The 25,935-nt window shown below is 36.6% G+C and overlaps 1 protein-coding gene across 3 annotated transcripts in view; it reads left to right on the forward strand.

Moving 5' to 3' along the window:
• NT5DC1 (5'-nucleotidase domain containing 1) overlaps positions 1–25,935 on the forward strand; it is a 138,930-nt gene that overhangs the window by 56,996 nt on the left and 55,999 nt on the right. The window lies entirely within an intron of this gene.

Raw genomic sequence — 25,935 nt, forward strand, 5'->3', positions numbered from 1 at the left:
GAGGGAAGAAGAGCTATATGTGCTAAAATAGAAGGATTTGGGGATATGTAAAATTTTTTTAAAGATATGGAGCTGTACATGTTTTTTAGTATCTTCTGTGGGGGTGGAAGTGGATGAGTATACCAAAAAAACACGGGAAGAATATACAACAGACTAACATTAAGTCATTATCTAAAGGCATTTGGAGTTGGGGATAAACTAGAAGAAATTACATTGACTTAATCAAGTTCACTGGTAGCTTTTATCTTTTATAATGAAATATCAAATAGCCAATATACTTTCTTGATTACGCCATCACCTAAAAATCTTGAAGTTATGTTGAAGTCAGTAATACCTATTTACTTTGAAAAAAATAATACTGTTAGCCTCTTTTCACGTCATCCTTTACTTGGAGAAGAAATAAGCAAAATAACCATATTTCCCATTTGCCTCTTGTTTTCCTGGTTTTGCTCTTCACTTTCTGTAGCATTTCCCCCTCAGTCTCTGTCCCTCTAATTTTTTTTTAATGTTTATTTACTTATTTATTTTTTTAATGTTTATTTTTGAGAGGGACAAGACAGAGCATGAGCGGGGGAGAGGCAGAGAGAGAGAGGGAGACAGAATACAAAGCAGGTTCTAGGCTCTGAGCTGTCAGCACAGAGCCCGACACAGGGCTCGAACTCAAAAACCATGAGATCATGACATGAGCCGAAGTCGGGTGCCTAACCGACTGAGCCACCTAGATGCCTCCCTGTCCCTGTAATTTTCTAACAAAATTAATGTGCTATGATTTTGGGGGGAGGATGTTTGTTTGTTAGTTGTTTTTTTTTTTCCTTTTTTTTCGGTTGTAGATTTTATTCAACTAGGTAGGCTTTTTTTTTTTTTTTTTTTTTTTTTTTGGCTGTTTAAATACTTGGGGATTGAGACGATGTATTACGTTGTCTCTGCGTTTCAATCCCAAAGTATTAAAATTAGTTTATTATAGTCTGTCTGTTAAAGGATCACCAAGCTATGTATAGTACTAAGTAGGAAGGAATACATCATAAAGAGGACACACGTGAAGTAAGGGAGGGGAGATTACTTTTGCTAATTGGGGATGGGTAGGGAGAGCGTAAGGAAGCCTTCCCAGAAATAATGATAATTTAAAGTTGTCTTGAAAGATGAATTTGGTCAAGTAGAGACAGGAGAGGGGTCAGGTGGGATGACACCGCAGCCATCCTTATCATGCTTCCATAATATTTGCTTTTAAAATTCATTCTCATGAATTAGAGTTACATTTGAGAGCTCTATGAAAGATGTCTGTGGATATGAAGAAAATAAAGCTCAGATAACACCTTCAGGCTTCCCATGCTCTCCCCACCCCCACCACAGCATAACTCCTGCACAATCCCTGTGCTCCTGCCAGGGTCTGGTTCCTGCAATTAACCCCTGGCCCATGAAGAGCCATTTACTCCCTGGGAAGAAGGCTTGCCCCATCTTTTCTCATGAAGCTTGTTCATTCCGTTTTTTCTTTTCCCTTTGCTAAGCATGCTCATTCCAGGATACCACCTCCCCTCTACCAAAAAGATAGGGAAGGGAGGAGATGAAGCCTTGAGCTGCACATTACCTAGGTTGTTTGGGTGGGGATGGAGAAAACAAAACTAACCTTTACTGATACGTATCCCAGATATTTGCCTCTTTACCCTCTCTCACGTGTTTTCTTGATTATTGAGGACCCTCCCACATCTTTGAATTAATGGCAGTGCTTTAAGGTTCTATACCACTGTCAAACTGTGTAGGACCAGTCCGTTGTTAGTGGAACCCTAGACAAATAACTTTTATAGGCTTCCACATTCATTTTGTTCCTTTGGCCACTGCCACCATAGAAGCTCAGACAGTAGGAAATATCCGTGGGGACAGGTTCAAAGGATTGAAGCTAATTGACAAAACTGTCTGCCAAAAGCCAGTGTTAAAGTCTTAAAACTAAACAAAATTTTATTTTTTTGGTAATTCAAAAACTATTGACATGAATTGTGGAAGAGTCCCAGGGGAGATCAAGGATTGTGAAATTGCATTTCTTTTAAGTTAGGCTTTTTCAGGACAACCAAAAAGAATATGAAAGCACAAGAGAGGGTAACTCCACGTCCTCCCCAAATTTGGACCCATTTTTTAACAAAACAAAACAGTGAAACTGAGTTATGACAGTGAGATGATGAAGAGGGCAGAGCGGGGGCAGGCAGGCTTCGGGTCAGAGGCTTTCAAGAGGGAAGTCAGAAACGGAGGGTGACAGCCAGTAGCTGACCTGACCCCACCTGTTGTGGCTCCTCCTGAAAGCTGTGGTGCCCTGGATGAGTGTGCCTGTTAGACTACCAGCCACATTATTAAACCACAAAAGCAAAGTGTCTTATAAGCATTATAAGAACATTAAGAAACACAAAAAGCACGTATGTCCATTACATCTTTTTGTACTTTTCTTCCCATCTTTTTTTGGACGCTTAACCCTTCTTAGAAAAAGCATCATATATCAGCAGCTTTGAGCTCAAAAGAAGGCAATTCCCCTGAACTTCCAAAGACTTTCTAGTTTCTTTCCATAGCTGGGATGAGTGCAAAATGCTCCACTGCAGCTCTTATAGAAGAACTCTGTCATTGACGGTACTGATTCTCTCTCATTGTTGGGAGGTGTCGCCTTTTACAAAAGTGAGGGCAGGTCTGGCACTACTTTAAAGAGGGTGCCTCACTTGAAGAGACATGAGATTTCAAACCTAGTTTTGGTGCATCTCTATGGATGCTCTCCTCCAGCTGAAATTGCCTACTCCGGCATCTCTTCACATCCCAGGGGAGAAATACTGTTGTTTGTAAATGATTCACTTTTTAATTCAGCCGTTTCTTAAAACGAAGACAAAAAGTTACAAACATAACCATCTTATGAGATACAGAAAAAAAGTATCCTATTTTCTGTAAATACATTTGATTATCTCTTCTGAGAGATTGCTTAAATAGTCACAGCCGGTGTTCATGCCCTGTTTTCCATTTCATTACATTATCAGTCATAGAAACCTCTTGTCATACGTTTGTATTTCTCCTACCTGTATTTGCTGAAAGGGTCCCTAAGTGCTTGTTGTTGGCTGCTCTTTAAAAGTCACTACTTTGTCATCCCGGTGTATTCTTCAGTTACGCACACAGGCAGAAGTTCATAGATGCTGCCAGTAGTAATTCCAGGAAGGGTGAAAACAGTCCACTACTTCCAGAGCCTTTTGGGGGTTGTTTTTGAACTTTATACTTTTTAGACAAAGCTCTGCTGAATCATATGCTGGCTACCGAATGATGGTCTGCCTTCTGATTCATTTCCAGGAGAGAATAAATTTCTGTTGTTTTCCAGCCGTCAGTGATTTTTGACACATGGATGGGAATTGGGACATTTGTATTAATGCAAGAATGAAATGACACCGTATCGTGAACATTTGCATTGGGATGGCTCAAAAACAAACCCTTCCGTAGTTTGCATTAATAAATCTAAATGATATGTGCATTTTAGAAGGAAAATTACTTTGTATCTACCTACTAACCAGCAATATGAGGGAATTAAGATAGACGACTGGTTTCTTAATGCCATTCTTTTGGGCTCAATGATATTTAAAAAAATATACAGTGCCTTGTGATTTTTTATAGCTTGATTTTTATTCTGTCTTAACTCCTTTTTAAAATTGACTCAGCTATGTGTTTATTCTTTTCGAAAGTCAGAGAAACTTAACCTTTTTCTATAAAAAGTAAAGAGAAACTTCACACCAAATCTTCAGTCCCTTATTCCCTTTATGGTCACATTGTTTTTCCTAATTACCCAGATTTGACAGTTTACACATATTGGTTATTCATGCCCACTTCTTTTGTTATTTTCCCCAACGTCATCACGTACTATGAATTACGGAATGTCCTAATTGTTGGAGACCTTTTCTCAACATCGTGACTATGTCAGATTTTCTTGACATCATGTATATAATTAATTTACCAACTTACTGAATCTTCATGCTGTAGCTATGACCTGTATTTTTTTGTTAAGCTCCCTGGAGGCACATGCCACTGATGACCTTTTCTACATGCTGAAAAATGGAAAAACTTCTTAAAACCAGGTCAGCAATTTTTGGAAAGTAGTTCTGTTATAATCTAAATCTGTGGGAAACTTGTAAGTTTTCAAAGGGATCCCCTTTCATGTTGTACGTACTTGTTTCTTAAATCTGGGTAAAAGAAGAAAATGATTCCATGAAGTCAATTTCATTACAGTAGTTTCTATTAAAAGATGAAAGGGCTGAAATTTATATTAAATCTGCTAGTTCTAACTTTGAAATGAGAATAATTTTTTTTCTCATTAGAAATTAAACTGATGAAGTATCTTGCTTTTCTTGTCTTTCTGAATTTTGTTTAGTAAGTAAATTATTTTGGGGAACCTACTAAGTGCAGTTAGTTGTGTGCTAGGCATGCAATAGGGATTATAAAGATGGTTAAGACATTTCTTGCCTCAAAATTAAATCACAGGCTAGAGCATTCAACTACTTTAGGAAGGCTTTTATCAGGACGATCTGTGTATTTCTAATAAAAGGCATCCTATGCATAAGTGATATACTATATACTTCAAAAGCATTTATAAAATTGGTTCAAACAGAACAGTGTCCTAAGGCAAATAAAAATAAATACTTTTGACATTGATTAGTTGTACTGATACCATTTGTTGAAATTCAAATGTTTTATAAATTGAGGAGTGCTGTTCTTTCCTTTTTTCTTAATCCTTCTACCACCCATCAGTTTCTAAATTGATTTGAATTGTTTATGAACAGCATTTGTCCTCAGTGTCTTGTAGAGTTTTTTTAGAAAGGACAATCACTATAGCCATTGAATAATTAACTTGCATAGCTCCCAAATTGTAATGAATAGATGTGATCCTTTAGCTCAACTGAAATATAAAATAACTTACTCTTTGTATTTGTGGTTTGCTTTCTGAAAATGTTTCTATTTTGCCATCATTCTTGAAGGGTATTTTCTCTAGGGTTAGAAGTCTAGGTTAGTGGTTGTTTTCCACCAAATCTTAGAACTTTCTGTTGTTTTATATTGGGAAGTCAGCCATCAAAATGTCTTTTAAAGAGTAATCTGTTTTGTTCAGACCACTGTGAAAAATTTCTGTGTTTGTTTTTTAGCCTTTTGTTAAGGTGTTCTGTTGTATAGTTTTATTTTTCTTTATCTTCCTTGGGATTTGCAGGACATCTCAAATGTGTATTTAATACCATTGGTTGGTTTTTGGAAAATTCTGAATCTTTATCTCTAAAAATACTGCTTCTGCTTTTTTCTTTATTCTCTCTTTCTGGAATTTCACTTACAGATATTTTAGGTTATTTTTACTGCTGCTCTCTATCTCTTAGCCTTTTTTTCAATATTTTCTCTTTTGTTGCCTGTCAGTTTTCTTCTTATCTGTCTTCTGACCTCTTTCCTAATTCCTCTTTAACTATGTCTAATCTGCTTTTAGTCCTATCCTTTTAAGCGTGAATATTGGTTACTATATTTTTCAGATCTAGAATTCCATTTTGTCTCTTAAATATTTTACAGTTCCCTGACAAACCTTGATTTTTATCTTGTAGCTCTTTGCATTTATTATGCATGTTTAAAAAAAAAGCCAGGAACCATCTCCTTAAAGCATAGTAGCCCCTGTGGATCTGGTTTTATCATCTGTTTTTCCCTCTTTTTTTTTTTAAGTTTTATTGTATTTTCATGTTGTATGGTCTCTGTGTATCTGATAATTTTTTATTGATATCAACTATTTTTTTATAGTTATTGAAGAAATTTGTGGCCTACAATGACGATGTTCACTTTCTAGAGAAAGAACTTACCTTTATTTCTGGTGAGCAGCTAAAGGCACTCGCAATCCTGCATCACTTTTAATTCATTTCTCAAAGTTTGAGGTGATTTGAAGTTGTGCTTCAGGCCAGTGAGAACTGTATTATGTCTGGTTCACACTTACTCCTATAGTATAGTTCTCTGGGTTACCACACGAATCATGGAGGGTTTATTAGCCTCCAACCTGCCTTGGGAGGTACTGGTCTATGTTTTTTGTGCCCCAGGCTTCTTGAGGCTTCTTAGGCTTTTCTTTATTTCTTGTGGAATTGGTGTTGCCCTGATTCTGAGAAGAGGCCCAATTTCAAACTCACCTCTCTGGGTTTCTGCCTTCCTCATCTGGTTCCCTTAAATCTTCATTGACTTTTTGGCTCTCTAGTGCTTTTAAGCATATATATTTTTTAACTTTGTCCAGTTTTTCTAGTTATTCTTTTGATTAAAATTATAGAGTCCTCCAAGAACAGAAGAAAAACCCAGGGCTGAGAGAGGGACACCCAACATTTCAAGTTCCTTCAGGCAGAAAGGGAGCTGAGAAGAAAGTCAGATAAAGTAAGGAGAGAAAGCTAGCTGTTTTCCAGTGTACTTAGTCTGTCATACTTCAGCTGATCACCTTGGAAGGGCTTGCACTCCTCCCCTATCCTCTATTATCTTCAAAGGCCAACTTATCTTTCAGACTTGAACACCCCTTCCCTGACACCTTTCTTGACACCTGTCCTTTTCCACATAATTCCATGATTGACCCCTGCCTTACCCCTCTGTGGCCTCATTTGAGCCTGTTAGTACCCTACCAGTCTTTCAGCTTGGTTCACAGAGCTGTCTCTACTGACCTATAATATCCTCAAAAGTGGTGAACATTCATCTTTTGCTTTTATCTCCAGCACAATACTTGACCCATAGTAGGTGTTCAATAAACAATTGTTGAATAAATTAATACATGTGTGAATTGATGGTTGATATGATCACCACCAGTGTTACAGCTTTGCATATCTTAATGCTTTAATCACTTTATTTATTTGTTAATTACCTGCCAAGATTATTATTTTACAGAGAATACAAATCATAAAGTCAAATAAATATGTGAGGTTTGGGGTGGGTTTTTTGTTTGTTTAGTTGGTTGGTTGGGGTTTTTTTTGCTCTGGCTTAGAAGAGCGTTATTTTGTGAAAGAGGTTTCAGACCAGAAATTACAAATAGATACTGTTCCAAAAGTTCATTTATACTCAAGATATCAGAAATTTGGACTGTACTTTCTAAAACAAGTCATGCTTTATAAGTGTTAGTGGTGGTAAAGATAATTATTATTATAAGAATAATTAAATTTCAGATCTGTACTTACAAAATGCTTGCTCAAATCATAATGTCCTATAACCTGAGAACTAGTTTTTTGAGGGGACTTGGAATAGGGCAGTGATGAAGCAGGATAACGGCTTATTCCACCTTTGACTCGGCTGAATTTTCCCATAGAGATCCTCTATACCCCTCTGCTTTTCTCTATTTTCTGTTCTCTTTTAGATATTAAAGGTTATTCCAGAACTCTAAATTTTTAGCTTTCCTCTCGTGGCAGGAACAGTGGGGCTGTGTTGGGTAACGGGTGTGATTAGGAGCCTAGGAACAACCATTTGTACAAATGTGTGATTTCTGTGACTTGTGTTTTGATGTTGAAGATGGGCTTAAAGAGTTGCCTTTAAATCCATGGCCTATGTACAAGGAAGTCCAAGGATGAGAGGGTTTTCTGACTTACTTTGCATAGTGGGAAGGATTTTGTTGATGGGTAGCCACCCAGAAGAAGGCTCGAGTACCTTAAAGGAAACATTATGTTGTGGAAAGACTGTGAGGAAGAAAGAGAACCAGGTTGTTGTCCTAACACTATTACTTTCATCTAAACTCTGTATGAGTTTAAACAAATTTGAGACTTCAATTTTTTCCATCTGTAAATCAAGGTGTTGAGCATTTTTAACCTTTGTAAATTTGTGAACCCTTTTCTAAGTAATGATCCATGGTTCCTTCATTGAAATTTTGAAAATTCATTTTGTCAGTTTTATATGTTGTATGATATGGTATAATATATCAGATTATATATTATATTAAAGAATATGTAGGGGCACCTGGGTGGCTCAGTCGGTCAAGCGTCCGACTTCAGCTCAGGTTATCATCTCATGGTTCGTGGGTTCGTGCCCCACATCAGGCTCTGTGCTGATAGCTGGGAGCCTGGAGCCTGCTTTAGATTCTGTGTCTTCCTCTCTCTCTCTGCCCCTCTGCCACTCATGTGTGTGCTCGCTCTCTCTCTCTCTCTCTCTCTTTCAAAAATAAATGAACATTTAGAAAAATTTTGTAAAGATTATATAAAGTTCATTTTACTATAACCCTTAGTAATAAAGAAAAATTTTCCATTTTCTCTGCATAACTGGTAATATATTCTGTTAAATTACATAAAAAACTATTTGTTGAGAAATTTTTAGGTGTTTATTATGTTTCTTTATTTGTTAAGGCATCAAAAATAATCAAGAGCTATTTTCATGTCTGGATGTTTGGAATTCTTGGATTTTGACTACTAGGAAAATCTCTTTTTGTTCCTGTTTGGTTTCTAAAGGATAAGAAAGAATGTTTCAGGATTCTATTTGCAAGCACTTTTCTACAGTCTCTCCTTGCAGGTGTGAATAACCAGTTAGGTGAAAATGATCTTTATATTGTTTCTTTTAACATTTGTTTCCTGAAGTACCAGAGATGTCTTGATTTGTTGCATAAGAAATTTGATCAGATAAATGCAATTCACAGGAAATTTCAAAACTTGTCATCCTTATGTTTCCTGCCTTTTTTCTGTAGTCCATGACATGAATAAGTTAAACACAACATACTAAAATAACCAAAAACACTACATATGTGTGGAAACTACAGCTCTTAGCAGTGTCTGAGTGATAATCTGACTGTGTGACTGTGTTGGAGGCAGCTTACTACCACTCACTTGAAACACACATTGAGACTCTCAAAATTTTGTTTTAAAGGGCTGCACAATTGGGACATTTAAAAGTAAGTTTCAAAATAGGCAGAAATTTGTTACTTTTTCCTTGAACAGTCTAAAGTTGAAATTCCTGGACCCATCTAGAGTGGTGGTCAGATGACATAGAGAAGTAGTGAAACCAGTGTAGGCATCTTGTAACTTCATGCTTTTTGGCTGACAGGAAAGAATATTGTAGTTTTACGGTATGAGGGAATGAACAGTCTGTGAGTACACTTGAGAGCAGTGATTTTCATTCACATAGAGTGTTCCATCTGGGAAACAGTGGCGGAAAAGATATGTGAGGGCAAGTGTGCCTCAAAAGCACACGGGTCAGAGAGCCCCCATGGTCTCCTCTTTTCCTGGACATACTACTTTTTTTTTTTTTTTAATTTTGTGTTGTTGGTTTATAAACTTTTTGTTTTGGAATAATCCCTAGATTTACAGATAAGTTTCAGAGATGGTATGGAGAGATCCTGTACACCCTTCATCTAGTTTTATCTGACGTGAACATCTTACAGTGACGGGTGATGTATTTGTCAAAACTGAGAATCAGCATTGGTACATTACTCTGAATTAAACTCCGGTCTTCATTTGATTTTCACCAGTTTTCCACTTACATCCTTTTTCTGTTCCAGATCCCATCCAGGATACCACATTGCATTTAGTCTTCATGTCTTTTTGTTAATCTCTTCTGGTCTGTGACGTGTTCTCAGTCTTTCCTTATTTCCCACACGTGGCTTATGGCAGTTCTTTAAAATTGTAGCCAGTGTCTTCCGAGTTGTAATTGCAGCTGGCCCTTGTCCTCCGGTGCACCGCCACAGGTAAGCTAGGTCGTGCGCCCTCCATATCCAACCTCTGGTGGTTCGTAAAATTGCCATGTGTGGTACAGTGAATTTCCAGAGAGGATTGTACTTGGAGCCCTTCCAGATTTAAATCTAACAAGTGAGCCCACAGACATATCCAGAGTCTGACTGGTTTCTTCTTGCCTGATAAACCGTCCTTCTCTGGGGGCTCATTCTCCCAAGTTCATTCACGGGTCCAAGATATGAAAGTGACCCCTTCCTGTTTAATTCTTTTACATTTCCATATGTTCACAACTCATATATGATTTTTACAGAAATATGTTTTTGTTGGGGTGCCTGATTGACTCATTAGTTGAGCATTCGTCTGTCTCTTGATATCGGCTCAGGTCAAGATCCCAGGATCATGGGATTGAACCCCGCATGCTCAGCATGGAACCTGTTTGAGATTCTTCTCTCTTTCTCTCTCCCTCTGCCCTTCTCCCCCCACCCCACCCCCATTCATGTGTACAAATGCTCTCTCTCCCAAATTAGATAGATGATAGATAGATAAAATGTGTTTTGTTGAGGTTTATCTGGGGATTTGTTGTGCTCTGGGCAAGAGTACAACATCCTCCTTCATCCAGACCGAAAGCAGAACTTACTTGTTCATTTTTCAGCTATTCCATGTTCTACATAACGTTTTTCTACTAAGTGAAGGTACTCATTTGCGGATTATATGAGTTCTTAGAAAACACCTCCTTAGTGTTTATGGTGCAACATAAAATCAGTTTTCTTATTAAAATTGGCTAGGAGTTCTCTAATGAATGAGCAGTGCTGGATTTATAGTGTTTTCAGGAAGAGCAAAAATTTTACAGATTTTAGCACAGTAGGCTTAGTGAAAGGAGAGAATATGCTCCTTGTCATTTATGCTATTGTTTTTGCAACTTCCCTGTTGTTTCTGACTCGATATTTTGCTGATCATTAGTGTCTCTCAGATAGGTCATAAGGAAAATTAATTTATTATACTGTACTGATTCAAAAATATTCTATTTTTAGGTTTGCTTACGTTATATTAACTAAAGTATATAAGAGAGAGTTTTTTAGGGTTTTTTTTTAAAAGAAAGATCCCCTTTTTTTTTTAGTCACTTTACTCTTAAGCTTTGGAAGTTAACAAAATCGTAGCTTTATTTTCATTCTTCCTTGGATATTTTCTTAAGAATTACTTATAGGAAAATTATTAGATCTATACTAAACATTATTATGGTATAGCTATAAAATAGAATTTTCACCATGAAGTTCTTTCATCATGAAGTATAATAAAATAAATTGTGCCTTTGCTAACAAGTTCCTACAGTGATAATGAATTTCTCAAGCATTTAATAATGTTTTTTATGTATCTTAGTATTATTCTTGGGATTTCTTTTTGGAAATATATATGTAATTATAAGGGTAGAAAACTGATATCTTTTTTGGAGGGAGAATTTGTTGTAACAAAAAAGTCATAACCATAATTTAATTCACATAACCAAGTTAAAACATGTGGTATACTTTGAACAAAACACATTCCAAACTGGAAATTTTGGCTCCGTATTTGATTATTCTTGAAATAGCTGTGTAATCAAAACAGAACTGGAATTATTAAAGACTATAATAACCTTCTAGTGGTTATTTAAAACAGAGTTATACCTTAGAGGCTGTTTTGACTTTTTAAATAAAGGCATTTATCTAAGAAAATACGTTATTATATTTTAGTGATGTATTTTACTCTGTGTGGAAATCTGAAAATTCTTCTGAGGGTTTCTGATTAACATTCTCACTGAGAAGTCTTGTAGCTGTTTAGTACTGATGCTTTGGGACTGATAGTATTGGAAATAGTTCTATAACTGTAGCAAATGTGTGTTAGCTCTCATATATATAAACTTTAAAAAAGAAATTTAAAGAAATTGAAATAAAGAATGAGGGTAACATTGCCACGGCTGACTTACAGAGTAATCAAGGTCTTGGCTTTTTGTATCATTCACGTATTATACATGTTCTGCCACAATCTTTAGAGACACTAATATGTAGTGTTATCATTACCGTTGTGACATTTGTGGCACGCCAAGTACTGTGCGGAAGAAAAATCTTTCCAATATATTGGAAAGTCTGGAGTTAAAATATCAGATGCTGCTTTTTTCTTAGCTCATTCTTGGAATTTATATTCTGACAAGAAATAACTAAAACTATGCCTGTCTTCTGTTCTGCCCCTGCCTTTTTATCTGTAAATTGCCATTTTTTCACCTGCTACTCCCCCTGGAATGGAAACACCAAACCATTTCTTGAAAATGGCAATTTAGTAGTTAATTTTTGTGTGTTTTTATTAATCTGTATGATAACTCTTTTAAAAAAGACATTGTAGTGTACCTGTTTAAAAATTTATTTGCATAAGAGAGTATACATATGCTACAGAATACTTCCCCGTCCCATTAACTATGTTCAACTTGTTAAAGAGCAAAGCTAGTGGGAATGGTATAAGTTCATGTGCCATTCTCATCACTTGAGAAAAGTAAGAAATCCCATTCAGTTGTCACTGGCCACTTGGTTTGCTTTACTGGTTCTAATACTTCCTCCCCCCGTCCCCCCCCCCATTAATTCACAAATGGTAGATTCTCTGAATTGCATAAAATTGCCAGTGCTTTTTAGAGCTTTTCACTTTAAGGGATAACATACAAAAAAAAAAAAAAAAACAGAATAGTGAAACCTTTTTATGTAAGTATACAGATTTCCTTCAGCTGATAACTTTTAGTTTAATTTAAAACCTTAACCAACTTTTTTTCCACATTTGTTTTCAATTTTGTTTCAAAATATTGATATATTAAAAAGGAAGTTTATAAACAGAGGCATCTGGGTGGCTTAGTCAGTTAAGCATCCGACTCTTGATTTTGGCTCAGGCCATGATCTCAGTTGTGAGATAGAGCCCTGTGTAGGGAGCCTGCTTAAAAATCTCTCTCCTTCTGCTCCCCTCCCCACTCCTGCTTGTGCACTCTCTCTCAAAACATGAAACTTTTTTTTATCCTAAATATCTAGTTTCTATAAATTGTTTCATAGATAATGAAAGTGTATGTGTGTGTGTGTGTGTGTGCAGTTGGAACCTGGCCTAAATTTCTGTGATCTAAGTGAAAGTGAATTTGCTTGCAATTCCTCATTCTATAACAAGCTGACTATATAGACTCAGGACACTTTGTTTTCTGAACTCCTTAACTTGAAGTCTTCCTCTTTTGATTCATGGAGGAGGGGGAAGGAATCCATAGCCATTTCTACGTTTTAATATCCGAGCATAAAAATTCTGAAATTGAACAGTGAAAACCTTGGTCAGTGTCATAGAAAGGGATTATTGCAACAAAGTAGAAAACTAACCTGCTTTCCAGTCTTTTGTGCTTAAAGTACCAGGTGAGCTGGTACACAGAAGGCAAATTACCTCCAATGATTGAACTTTTCAAACCCAGTGGAAACAACCATAGTATTAGTAAAGACAATTTCACTGAACAGTCTAAAATTTCATCTCACTTCTGGAAAAATAGAACAGATTCCCTGTAATCGTAAAACTTGTTGATTGATCCCCACCCAAAAATGTAAGCATCCCAAAATGGCAAAAACAAAAACAGAACAAAAACTCATGCATAGATTTAGGTGAAGACCAGAAAAAGCCTCCAGGTCCTAAGAGATCTGCTGTTTGGTTGTTCATTTTATAAATCATCCTTTGTTAAGCAACACTTTCTTGACTCTGTATGCACTCCCAGCCCTTCCTTTCTTTTTTCCAAGGGTTCTGGGGGCACAGTGCTAATTAGCAGTAGAAAGAAAAGATGTTCATATTCCTCACTTTTATGGTTACACAAATGATTAATTCTTGGCCCTAAAACAGTCAAGGCAAGTGAAATTGTAAAATAAAGTATGTTAATCCTGCTCTTTTTTATATTTTTTTAGCATTAAGTGGAGATACTTAGCTTGACGCATTATGGCTGTTAGGATAGGGATAGCAATTTATTTCAGAAATCACGCATACTAAGTATTTTCCCAGTGCGTGTTTCACAGTTAATGTCAAAATACTCTTCATCTTATGATACTCGAGTGGAGAATTCTGAAAACTGCATCAGCAGGAAGATTGACATTGTCTTTCTGATCAGCCATGTATACTTTCATTCAGAGAATTGCAGTTTTAGTATGCACGCTTTTTTTCCTTGAATATTAGGAACCACAAAGACTTTTTAGAAAATTTAACATACCGATATTAAATTGTTCTAATCATCCCAAGCCCATCAGAAAACAACCAATTTTGAGCATTTGGCAGTTTGATGATTGGAATCTGAAGCAGCTTCAGTGATAACTCAATATGTATTATAAGATTCTCATGTGATCTAGACCCACCTGCCTTTGATCTGGTTTGTTCCAGCCATACCCATGATTACTTAGAGTGATCTTTTTTCTCTACGGGAAACACACACGAATGTACGTAAATGCCAGGAAGACTCTTTATGTGATAGGATAATCCTTTTTATCCTAAAGGGTTTGTTAGCCAGTGACCCCTCTGAAGCAAGTTCACAGTTATTAGAATGGTAGAAAAATATGGAAAGCATGGGCAGTTCTAGCTGTGGTTACATAAAATAGCAAGAAGCACATTGAACATCTTTTTTGTTTTATTGCTAAATACCATCAGGTATTTATCAGGTATTTATTGCTAAATTTTTGTATAAATTTAGTTTTGTATAAATTTAGTTTTGTATAAAATTGAAAAGTATTTAATTCAAAGGATAATGTATATTTCTTTATCTTAGATGGTTATTTTATATTATCTTAATATATTGTTTTAATTATAGAGATAGTCTGAAAAAGGTGTATTTTATTTTGAATATTATCCTAAAGGAATAGAATGTTTCATTGGTCACATTTTGGGGGTATAGGGTAAACCAACTGCAACTCTGAAAATAGAAGACAAAAGGAAAGAATCAAGGAATTATCTTATTTCCCTTTTGCAGATTCTAATGCAGGGTAACCAAAGAGTTGATGCCAGAAATTTTCTCTTTATGGAAGACTTCCAGCTTTAAAAAAAAAAAAAAAAAAGTGGAAAAGGGATAGAATTGATATCACATTTTACAGTCTCTAATGAAATAATGGATATAGGTGGTGCTAAATGGATATAGTGCTGCTAAAACTCTTAGAAGGCTGATGGAGAAGGTAATTATACCTGAACCTACTGATCACTCTTAACACACAAAAGAAGAAACAAACAGGTATTATATGCCTCCTAGTTTGATGCAACAGGAAATATAAATACCATCTATAACATTTTTTTTACCAAAATATCAAACCCAGATTGTATTAAACTTCTTGAATTATTAGTTGATAGGAAGTACAACTAAAGTGACAAAAGGTAACTAACACTGTAGAAATGCAATAAGCAAAAGCCAGGATGCGAGAAATTCTGTAGGGGAAATCACTCAGTTTCATTAATAAATAAGTGGCAAGAAAAAAAGCAAGACTGTAGATTAGGAGAAATTTAATTAAATTTAAATGCAATTTGTGGGGGCGCCTGGGTGGCGCAGTCGGGTAAGCGTCCGACTTCAGCCAGGTCACGATCTCGCGGTCCGTGAGTTCGAGCCCTGCGTCAGGCTCTGGGCTGATGGCTCAGAGCCTGGAGCCTCTTTCCGATTCTGTGTCTCCCTCTCTCTCTGCCCCTCCCCCGTTCATGCTCTGTCTCTCTCTGTCCCAAAAATAAATAAACGTTGAAAAAAATAAATCTTTAAATGCAATTTGTAGTTCTTGTTTATATCTTGATTCAAACAAACCAGTTGTAAAAACAAACTAGGAGACACTGGTGACATTCTCAACACTGGAATACAATAGTATTAAAGAATTATTGTTACGTTTGTCAGATGGCATCTAATTAAATGAGAGCCCTTATCTTTTAGACACACATACTGAAGAATTTATGAAGTGATATGTAGTGTCTTGAATTTACTTAATCCAGCCAAGGTGGAGGAGAGCTATATAGAAGAAGAGATTGATAATGGTAAAAGTTGAGTGGTGGGAATAGCAGTTTATTATACTGTCTTCTCTACTTTTACATATGTCTGCCATAAAATAATCTAAATACAGTGATAACTTTAGGACTATCAGATCAGTAAACATTGGATACTTAACAAAAAGAGTGTAATGTAGTATAGATACAAAAGAATGTTGTAAAAGTTATTAGCAAACGCTGAATATATAAAGTTATCTCCCCCCGCTGTCAGAGTGTAAAATCAACTTAACATCAGAATTATCAGTTTAATTCATGATATCAGCAAATTAAAGGATATCAGCAAATTGAAGGGTAAGAATCATGATTACACAAATAGATTCAGAAAAATGCGGTTAATAAAACTCAGTGTCCATTCATAATTTTTTAAATCTTAGGAAACTAGGAATAGAAGAGAACTTTTTTTAATCTCATTATAGGATAGCTCTAAAATTTCATGCCCTTGTTGCAAGTGTCCTCTCTGAGATTGGGAATAAGACAGGGAGGTTTGCCATCCCTGCATTTATTCATTATGTAAAAATCAGTTGTATATCCAGAGCTCAGCACAATCAATCAGAAACTAAAATGTTTTAAATACCATTTACAGTTAACATCACAAAATATCAAGTACCTAGGGATAAATGAACAAAACCTATCATAAGCTCTTTATGTGGTAAACTATAAAATATTATTGAGAGAAAATAAAAGATCTAAATAAGTGAGAACTGTATCATATTCATGGATTGGAAGCCTCAATACTTTAAAGGTGTCATCTCTTCAAACTAATTATGTAAATTTAGTAGTATAACAGGTTTCTTTATAGAATTAAAGCTGATGTTAAAATGTATGCAGAAATGCAAAAGGCCAGAAAAAGCCAAGACAGTCTTGAAGAACAAGGTAAGAGGACCTATTCTATAAGACATCAAGATTTACTGCAAAATTACAATAATTAAGACAGTGTGGTTTTGGGGCAAGAACAGACGAGTAGAGCAGTGCACCAGCGATCCCAGAAGCAGATTCATGCATATATAAACAAGTGCTTGATGACAGCAGAGGTACAGTAGAGCAACGGGGAAAGGACTGTTTCGTAAATGGTGCCCCGACAATTGGGTATCCATATAGAAAATCCTAATACCTGATCCCCACTCCACATCACACACAAGAATCACTTCCACATAGATTATACACATAAATGTAAAAGGCAAAAAGTTGATGTTTGACAGACATTAAAATTAAATATCTCTGTTCACCAAAAAGAAAAATCATAGAGAATAAAAAGGCAAGCTATGGAATAGGAGAAGATACTGGCAACACGTATTAAGTATAAAATGACTTGTATTGAAAAATACAAAGAAGTTCTATAAATCAGTAACAAGAAGACATCAACCCAGTAGAAAAGTGAGCAAAAGACTTCACAGGCAGTTCACAAACAAGGAAATCAAATGTCCAGTAAACATTAAAATATGCTTATGCTCATTAATAACCATGAAAATACTAATTAAAATGTCAGTGAGAGACCACTGGGTACCCACTGGAGTGGTTAGTATTAAAGATCCTGGTGATATAAGTGGTTGGTGAAGATCTGAAGCAATGTGAACCCTCCAGACTGATGGTGGGAATGTAAATTGGTTGAGCTAGTTTTGAAAATTGTTGGGTATTGTGAAGTTGAAAATGAGTTTTTTCTATGACTCAGTCATTCCATGCCACAATATATACCATACAGAATGTTCTTAATGGCATTCACAATAGCCCTAAATTAGAGATACCCCAAATGTCCATTACCAGTGCAGTTGACAAGTTATATATCATACAGTGGAATCCTATTCACCCATGAAACTGAAGAAATTAGAGCTATTCCAACAATATGAATGAATCGTAAAAACATAATGAGAGAAAGGAAAGGCTAGATACAAGAAGTACATATTTTATGATGTAATTTGTATAATAAATCATAGAGTGGGATAAACTAGAGCATAGGTGACTGATAAAACCAGGAAAGCAAAGATAATACCGTAAATATCAGGACAGTAGTTACCCTTGGGGAGTGGTGCTGGAAGGCGTCTAGGGTCCTGGATATGTTTTATTTCTTGACCTGGACAGTGATCACGTAAGTGTTTACTTTATAATACTTCACTGAAGTATACTTTTATGGGTTTTGTGCTTTCCATGTGTTTTACAGTGATTTCTTTAAAGAAATAATGTATAAATTGTGAGTTATGAGTATAAGGCCCATTTCATAGCTAGTACCTTGTTTTTCATTTTGTCTTATTTGTTTAAAATTAATTATCTCCATCATCTTAAAGCGTAAAGTGTAAGTTTGTAATTGCAGTGGATAAATACATTGATTCACATGTTAGGACTTTATTAAAAACAGACCTTACAAATCCAGGAAGTTGTAGCCTTGCATATTCTCGTCTTATAGTGAAGTCTTCACCTATCCACTTACTCTTCATTACAGTTGATTTTTCCAAAGATTCATCGAATCTGGTTGCAATAGGATGTTGAGGAAAACCTTTTCTACTTGAATTTGTCTCTCCTTCAGTTTTACTCTTGAGAAATTTCTTCTGGGTAGCAAAATTGTGGTGAAAGCTTTACCTCGATTCATTAACTAGAACTTATTTCTCTCTTAGACCGTTAGACTGTGACTTAGAGATAATCTCTGTTATCGCTGTATATTTGCATTTTACTTTTTGTCTTCTGAGTGTTGACATTTTACTCTGATTTCCTCTGGTTGTGATGTTTATTCTTTATAGATCTCTATCTTATTTATAAGCATTTCATAAAAGTAATTCAGATCCTTTTTACACGAAGAAGAACACATGAATGAAAATACAAACAAACAAATGTAAGAGTGTGGGTGACACGGAGCCTCCGAGACGGTGCCTCTCTGTAGTTCTTGCGGATGAAGCAAAGTTCAAAAGTTTAAACCCTCTATGCAGACTGTTTTTCTCTCCCTTAAAAAGGCTCTTGCTTGTCAAATGAGAGTAAATATTTATAGTTGGCTATGGTAAAATGTTCTGAGGGTGAAGAGAATGATTTTAATAGAACTGTATCCTTAATAGGAGTGGGTACAAAAATCCATTCATCTGCAGAAAGTGGGGTCAGTGAAGCAAAGGCAGGCAGCAGCGACTTAATAAGTGCTTAGTAGCACCCATTCGAAGGAAATACGTAATTATTTTATCACATGCCATGGTATATGTATGCATTTGCCTTTCGAGATTTTTTTTTCTTTTTTCTATTAAATTGCTGAGGTGCTTTTGTGGAAACGAGATTTTTAAACTGATTTCAATGAAACATACATGCTTCTTTTCAGTTTTCAGATAGTGGCAGGGTACTGTGAACAGCATAATATAATGGAAACTGCATGGGCTCTGTTGGAATATGGGCAAATTAGTTCAGCTCTCTACATCAACCTCAGGGCTTTTTCCAGCTGTAACATGGATATGTAACACAGAGGCTATGGTGGATCTTAAGTGAGATGAGGTGTAGGAAGTGCCTGGCATGGAGGAGCTAGTCTCTATGTTTATTTTCTTCTCTTCCTGTCACATTTTCAGCAAAGGAAAGCCAGCCTTCACTGCAATAACACAGTATTTTAAAAAAATTTTAACGTTTATTTATTTTTGAAACAGAGAGACAGAGTGCAAGTGGGGGAGGGGCAGAGACCGAGGGAGACACAGAATCTGAAGCAGGCTCCAGGCTCCCAGCTGTCGGCCCAGAGCCTGACCCAGTGGGGCTTGAACTCCTGAGCTGTGAGATCATGACCTGAGCCGAAGTCAGACACTTAACCGACGGAGGCACCCAGGTGCCCCAACACAGTATTTTTTAAAATTATTTTCCTACTTTTTTCTTTTATTATTATGTGATATAAAAACATATATTCTGTGTTTTTTCCTTGAAAAGTGAGGTTAATGTCACATGATGCAAGGAAGTAATTTCTGGGGGTTCTTATTTTGAAAGAGAAGGTAAGTTGTTTTGTCAACAGAAGGATGGATATAGAGGGGTCCCTGGGTGGCTCAGTCGGTTAAGCGTCTGACTTTGGCTCAGGTTGTGATCTCACGGTTCGTGAGTGTGAGCCTCATGTCTCTGCTGACAGCTCAGAGCCTAGAACTTGCTTCAGATTCTGTGTCTCCCTCTGTCTCTGCCCCTCCCTCACTCACACTCTGTGTCTCTCTCTCTCAAAAATAAATAAACGTTTAAAAAAAATTTTTAAAAAGATGGACTTAGAGAGGGAAACATGGATAGAAATTTGGATGAGGGATGAGAGGTGAGGGAGACAGCAGGTGGGAAAAGGAGTTGGGGACATTGTTGAGAAAACAAAACAAACCCCCATCACATTAGTTACTCTTTTTACACAGCTAAATTTAAGTCAAGAGGAATAAAAATGACCGTGGTTGTGGGGGGTAAACAAACATGCAATGCAGAAAGCCTCCATTTTTTGCACAACAACTTGCTCTGTTGGGTCTTGAATAAAATCAAACAGGAAAGACTTTAGATCCACAAAACTGCCAAAAATGTGGTGGTCTCTGGATTCTTGACAGCTGAACTGCCAGAATCATGTGGTGTGTAAAATTGCTGGAAAGAATCATTCTGCTGAGAAGCAAGTGACGGGTCTGGTGGGTTTCAGTAATCTGAGAAGGTACCAGAACCATGCTCTTACAGCTTCATGGATTCACAGGGGTCTGTGTAAGGCTCCTGCCTGGTTCTCATTAGTAGTTAACCCTCTTTGTAAAGACCAGTAAATGGAACTCCTAGAATTCCAAGCTGGGCAGGACTTGAGGAATTGTCATCCCCAGCTCTGTATTTTAAATGAGGAAACTGAGGCTCAGAGACCTGAAGTGACTTCCCCAGTTTCATAGTGAGTGTGCATTAGAAGTAGAGGCGGGGCTTGAGTCTCTGAACTCCTGAGTTAAATGCAACTAGCAGGAGAAAAAGTTCTTTAAAAGTGTAATGTGTTTCTACCCTTCTAACATTAGTTAGCCTGGGGGGTGCCTGGGTGGCTCAGTCAGTTAAGCATCAGACTCTTGATTTCAGCTCAAGTCGTGATCTCGTGGTTCCTGGGATCAAGCCCTGAGTTAGGCTCTGTGCTAACACCACGGAGCCTGCTTGAGATTCTCTTTCTCTCTCTCTCTCTCTCTGTCTCTCTCTCTCTCTCTCTCTCTCTCTCTTTCTTTCTCTTTCTCTCTGCTCCTCTCCCTCTCTCAAAAAAATAAACACTTAAAAAAAATTACTTGGTGCTGAAACTCAGTATCTTAAAGAAAGAGAGAAAATAAACAATTCCTATCCTTCCTTCTGTAGTTTAGCAAGAATTTATACTTCTGACCCAAACTCCACACCAATTGCTACGAAATACAAAACAGGAAGAGTATCTGAGGTCTTCCAAAAATGTTAACCATAAAATAAATAAAAAACCCCGCCGGACTTACTGTGTTGTAGCTCCCTCCCATTTCTCTGTGGAAGGGGAAAGTGAGAGGAGGTTCAGAAGAAAGAAAAAGGTTTTATAGTGTAAGTGATTTCTACTTAGTAGGAGCTTCGTATTTACTGATAGATTTATTGATCATTGATAACATGAAATAGCCTACAGGAACCACTGTCTAACTCAAAAGGATTTTTATGTATGTGATTATTTGTCCATAGGAATAACCACATCTTTATTTTTCAACATGCATGGTATCACCAAGTATATGGAATGGAGTCAGTACGAAAATAGTCTGTCTAAACTATAAAGAAAATCTTCCTGTTGATAAAAATAATCTACCAAATTGTCTAAACATTTTTGTGTAATGTAGGTTATATAAGTTTCTAGAATCACCATCTAAAATTTGAGGTGTTTTTCCTAATACTTAAGTCCTAAAAGTATATATATTGACATGCAGTATTTATATATTTGTATTTCCTTAACCTTCAGACTGCCAGGTTTTCATTATTTGTTAATGTCACCAGCAAGGGAGCAGGAAACATTCAAATCAGTTTTGCTACTTGTGAGTTACTTTGATTGCCCTATTTCTTTTGGACAAATTAAAAATGAGGTAAAAAAAATCAACAAAGGAGAATGAGAATTGGGGCTTATCAAATGCATCTAATTAATCTTCCTTTGCCCATTACTCAGATGAAAATTTATGATCATTAATATCAATGTAAGAATTTGTCACATGGACTTTCATACACTTAATTAGATATATAGGGAATAGTAGTATATATATAATATTTAAGAGATGAATGTGAGTTTGGCAAATTAACCCTTATAAATCTTCATTTGCTGATATTTAAAATTGGGATACATCATATTATTGTAAAGTAATGCATATAATGTGTTAAGCATGAGCTCTCAATAAATGTCAGCTAATATTATTTAGGAAAAGGCATGATTCTCGTTGTATAGAATCAGATATTGTTATGAAATGCATTTCTACTTTATAGAGTTACACACATTCCCCCAACATCATTTTAAAAAAAGAAAATTGGGACTAGAGTTTAAGGATATACAAATCAAAGATTTGAAATGGACATTTCTTCTTGCTCAAATTGGATTTTATATTTCTATAATATTTCAATTTCTAAAAACTTTTTTCCTGAGCCTTTTTCTTTTGATATAAAGTAAAAAATAAAATCTTAACATTAAAAACTATTTTATGTTATAAAAGTAAATACAAAATTCAGAATTTTGAAATTTAATTTTCAGATTTTGCCTTATACTTGTGTTGAGAGTGCAAAGCTCCAACTAACCAGAATGTATCTGGCCCAAACACTAATATTTTAGTGTTTCTCAGAGTACATTTCCTCTGTTAGGAATTCCTCCTGGTGTTAAGATGAAACGTGCTTTTTTGTGCTCATACTGTTGGAAGGTGAACCTACTTCCCCTCGTTCTTCACACACCATCTTCGGACCCCATCCCCCTCCTGAGTGGTCTCTAGTTGCACTTGACCTTTTAGAATCAATACCTGGAGTTGTTCCTAACAAGCTGTTTGTGAGATACAGTTGGTTTGCCAGAGTGTGATTGGAGCACTGTCCCTTTTATATGAACACTACATTATATTTTTTTTAACGTTTTTATTTATTTTTGAGACAGAGAGCATGAACGGGGGAGGGTCAGAGAGAGAGGGAGACACAGGATCTGAAACAGGCTCCAGGCTCCGAGCAGTCAGCACAGAGCCCCACGCGGGGTTTCGAACTCACATACCATACCGCGAGATCGTGACCTGAGCCGAAGTCGGACGCTTAACCGACTGAGCCACCCAGGTGCCCCTGAACACTACATTATTAAAGGTGAACAGAATAACCCCACAGACTCCCATGTATTACTTAAGAAGGCTAGTGCTTATGAATCTTTGGCCTTTCGTGACAATTCAGTTTGTTATTATAGCAGCCCTTTGTGTATGGCTTTTAGTTTATTTGTATTTTTCTCCTGGTTCTGCCAGCTTTTCCAGTGGTTTGTTTACAAAAACCCTGCCCCATAGCATCTAGTAATAAATAAAGAGTGAAAGTACTGTATTGTTTTCCATAGGGGTGTTGTAATCGATAACAAAACCTCTAAAAAAAAGTGTGATATTTTGCTTCTAAACAAAAGGCAGAACGAGCACAGGTGTTGGGCAGCCGCAGTAGAAGCCAAGAAAGCTGGCTTTTGAAAAACAAAAACTTGGTTTCAAATCTGAAACTTGTAACTTATTGTCTGATCTTGGCTAAATCTCTCAGTCTCTCTAATCTTAAATTGCGGTATTTGTGAAATGGAGAAGATATTGCTTCCTTCATGGAGTGAGAGCATAAAATAATATGCACAAGCGAAGTTTTATAAACTGAAAGTACCAAATAAGTGGAGCTCATTAACACACATGGAATACATCTCATTTCTGTGCTAAAGGACACAGAAGCAAAGGTTATCTTTGTTCAGGCACTTAACAACAAAATAGCATTTTCAAAAGTTTAATTTTAACTCCCTATATAGTAAACCTTGAAGTTTTCATGTTTATGTGTTAAATCCAAACATGCAATTATGCTATAAAAAATTAAAGATTTGATGAATAATAAAAAAGTAAGGCAATTAGAAACTCTGGATAAAAAGGCATGCAATGATGTCACAGTCCAATCACAATGCATCAAAAATGGGGTATGATTTTGAGCAATTATGAAAACTAAGAAAAGGAAATAAATTTTTTTCATTCTAGTAATGTGCTTTTTAAAAGTCAGATCATAAAAAATGGACCTCTAGAAATAGAAATGTGATTCTAACACATTATTTGACTCTGCTAGGAACAATATTTGTGCATCATAATATAGTAAATACAGATTATATGCCTTTGATTTTTATTTTATTTTTTTTTTTAATTTCTTTTAACATTTATTTATTTTTGAGACAGAGAGAGACAGAGCATGAACGGGGGAGGGTCAGAGAGAGGGAGACACAGAATCTGAAACAGGCTCCAGGCTCTGAGCCACCAGCACAGAGCCCGACGCGGGGCTCGAACTCACGGACTGCGAGATCATGACCTGAGCCGAAGTCGGCTGCTTAACCGACTGAGCCACCCAGGCGCCCCTGCCTTTGATTTTTAGAAACAACTTATAAACAAAGCATAGGAAGGCTAGCCGATGATTTGAAAACAAAAAATAAGATGTTGGTCAGAAGTTAGGATGCAGGAGGAGGTTGACAAGTTGGTGGATACTGATCGCCTGGTGTTATGTGGTGGGGAGTAAAAAATTGATAGAACAAGTAGAGGGGTGTCTGAGTGGCTTACAAGTCTGATTCTTTTTTTTTTTTTTAATTTTTTTAGTGTTTATTTTTGAGAGACAGAGACACAGACACAGTGCAAGCATGGGAGGGCAGAGGGAGAGGGAGAGGGAGACACAGAATCTGAAGTAGGCTCCAGGCTCTGAGCTGTCAGCACAGCGGGGCTCGAACTCACAAACCGGGAGATATGACCTGAGCCGAAGTCAGACGCTCAGCCTACTGAGCCACCCAGGCGCCCCACAAGTCTGATTCTTGATTTCGGCTCAGGTCATGAGCTGCACTGACAGTGCGGAGCCTGCTTGGGATTGTCTCTCTCTCCCTCTCTCTTGCTGCCCCTCTCCTACTCATTCTCTCTCTCTCTCTCTCGATAAATAAACTTTAAAAAGAAAGAAGAAGAACAAGTAGAGCTTGAAGTGTGTTATTTAAAGTGGAAAGTGACCAGTAGAAGGATAAAGCTAAATATAACTATAAAAATTATAAGCAGGGAGAAGGATAATGAAGGGTAATGTGAGTTAAGTTAATCCTCATTCTTAGTTGGAAGTCAGTGGATGTTGCCTGAAGCTTATGAACTGAGAACTATGATTGTTATTATTTAGAGTTGTGAATCTAAATTATCAGAAGAGTCAAAAACAAATGGCTAAAGATGATGGCCTTTGAGAGCAGTACTGAAGAGGCCCAGGTAGGGGCTAGAACCTATTGCTTTTCATTATGAGCCACTCTGTGTGATCGTAGTGGTATTCTTACTAAGTACACATATTACACTGATATAGACCTTGAAAAAAAACCCAGTACTGATAGCAAAAAGCCATGGATGGATGCTGTGGAATGTGTCACCCCACCCCCAAATCTAGAAGACACGCTATAATTCTCTGAGCCTAAAATCATCTCAGGTCCCTGTCAACCCTGCTCACCACTCCCTCCAAACTTTCTTTGTCCTACTTTTAAACTAAGCAGCATAGAGTGTTTTTGCCTTCCAGCCTAGTATCAGCCTATGTCACACTAAATTTTACATTATCAGTGGAAAGTCTTAGTTCTATTGTTCCCTGAAATGTCAAGAGAGTATATTTCTATAAAACAAAACAGACTCAAAGCACAATGCAGGTGTATGTTAGTAAGTAAATTATATATCTACTGCTTAGAAAATGGTTTGTCTTCTACCAGGATTTTATACCAAGATTTCACTATAAAAATCATGTAGAAGAGGAGAATATCAATTGTCCCAAACATTAGAAATGGAATGGGTGCACTGTTTTATTTCCTGTATATTTCTATTGAGTTTACCTTAAATTTTTATTAACATTTTTTTTCTATTGGAGAAGTGGCAGTAGTGTACTAGATCAGCTTGGGCATGACCAGATTCTGACCAAATCATTCCTAAAATATTCATCTTTAAGACCAGTTCATTGCAGGGATGCCAACAGTAATTCAAATATTCTGCCTTTAAACACTACTGCACTTGAAATTGCTACTTTGGTATTTCCCTGCCCCCTCCCCCAAATGTACACAGTTAAGGGTAAGAAAGATGGCTACCAGACATTTCCCAAATTTCTAGATAAGGAAGGCCCATTC

Source organism: Lynx canadensis, chromosome B2 (genome assembly GCF_007474595.2).
Source record: "Lynx canadensis isolate LIC74 chromosome B2, mLynCan4.pri.v2, whole genome shotgun sequence".
NCBI classification, from domain to species: Eukaryota; Metazoa; Chordata; class Mammalia; order Carnivora; family Felidae; genus Lynx; species Lynx canadensis.